The sequence below is a fragment of the Balaenoptera ricei genome, chromosome 3 (genome assembly GCF_028023285.1).
Source record: "Balaenoptera ricei isolate mBalRic1 chromosome 3, mBalRic1.hap2, whole genome shotgun sequence".
NCBI lineage: Eukaryota > Metazoa > Chordata > Mammalia > Artiodactyla > Balaenopteridae > Balaenoptera > Balaenoptera ricei.
Window position 1 is genome coordinate 117,209,205 of NC_082641.1, and position 2,133 is coordinate 117,211,337.

Sequence of the window (2,133 nt, forward strand, 5' to 3'; positions counted from 1 at the left end):
TCAAAGCATAATCACCTTTGCTTATTTTACATTTACAACTTACTTTCTACAAATTTGACCCTCCTTTTAGGACAGTTTTTTTTTAATACACAAAATTTACCATCTTAGCCATTTTTTAATAACTTGCTTTATTCTGTTAATACCGTAATTCACTTAACCAATTCCCTATTGATAGGCTTTTCAGTTTCTTGATTGTTTATAACATAGCTATGAAATCCTTAGGTATCTATATATATGTCTGATTTCTTCCCCATACGTGGAGTGTTTGAGTCAGAGGATTTACACATTCTACGTTTTGATAATTCGGGGAGAGTGGGAAGCTGTTCATAGCCATCCTAGGCCTTCATAACCATCCTCTCCTGATTCCTGATTCCTACTTCACCTTCCATCTCAAGTTAGAATTGTTAGTGCCTGAGACAAACAGTTGAATGTCTGCAGCATTTTAAAACTGCACCTCTGATGGTTCCATTGCAGTGTCTTTCCTCATCATTGGCAAACTTCTTAGCCTTCATTATTGTGGTAGTGTTTTCCATTCATAGACCATCATCACCACCATCCAGGCATAGCATAAAAACATGAAAGTACCCTGGGCCCATCAGGTTTTCTCAGCCACAATGGTGAACTCTGTGAGCTGGGAATTGAGATCTATAACCCCTTTGTGTGAGAAAAACAACATAAGCCTTTGAATGGTTCAGATTAAAATAAGCCAGGATTTAGCAAAGATTATTTTTCAACATAAATTACATGGGTTGTGTTAAGTAATAAGTTCCATTTATCTCCATGATTAGCTTTTAAGATTGCCAGTCATCTACAGATTAAACTACCTATTTTGATTTTGTTCTCCCTCCTGTCCATGCCTCTTCTAGCCTCGAGTTGATAGTTCCAGGTTCCTTGAATGAATCATGCTCCACAGACCAGCAAAACAGCACCATCTTCTTCCCCAGAGCTGTTGGCTCAGCAAGCAAGAAAGCCAAGCCCTTCCAGTTTAGGATACAGATCTGCAAATGTAGCCAAAGTGGTTGACCAAGGCACAACTGTCAAACTTTATTTGGAGCTTTGGGCTGACTCAAAGCAGATTTTTAATGAGTGAAATGGCCCTAGAGAGAAGCCCTCTCTTGGATTCAAGAGTTTCATGGCGGGAACTTTTTTTTTCCCTTTAGTTTTAGCAGTTATAAAAGCTTGTGGTTTTTTAAAGATTCAAGTTTTACAAGAGAGTAAAAAGATAAATCTCAGTCCCTCATTTTACTTCCCCAAGGGGAAGAAATTAGAAGTTTTTGTGTGTCCCCTCTCAAATATAATGTATATTCGGAATTTTCTTACACATACTATACACTGTAGCTTGATTAGCATCACAAAATATATCGGCACTTGCCAGTGATGAAGCAAGGAAGCATGGATCAGAGTAACGTGTGCAGGGCAGCCCATCCAAGATCATGGTCGAGGAAATTCTTGGACCCTTAGGTCTCACCCTTCTATCTTACCTCTGGACAGAGTATTTCCTCCCTTAGCCTGGGCACCATATATATATATCGGTAATTTGCGCCTGTGTGTTAAGATCTGGCTCCAAAAAGTGTGTTCCTGAACGTGTATGAGTGCAGGTGCTCGTAGATCAGTTAACACACCTCTGTGAATCTGTCTTAGTTTATTATTTCTGTGTTATGTTTCTGTGTCAGGATCTCTGGATATGATTTAGTACATGTCACTCGTAGTGTGACGCTGTGTATCACGTTTGGTGTGTGTTCCTGGGTGTGTGAGTGCGCTGTCGTTATCTAGATGTTCCTATTTGATGTCAGTGTGTTTGAAGTAACCGTTGCGGTGTGTAGTAGTCCACGTCTGTGTATCTTTTCTGGGTCTCCTTCCCAGCTCCCCCACTCACTGCATCCCATCATTCTTGAAGGATGGGCGGTTGTGGGGACACTGGCCCAGCTCTACTCCGGTTTTCCTGAGAGAACACGACAGGACTCCCAGTGTTCCCCGCGGCCGCCAGGGTACGCCGGAAAGGCTGTTGCGCATGCACATGTGTGCAGCTTGGACGAAGAGAACTTTGAGGTCGCCCTTTCTCTCGCGCGCGCTCTCTGGTGGCCTCGGAGGGCAACGATGACAAAACGAGAGGCGGGGCCGGTGGCGGCGGCG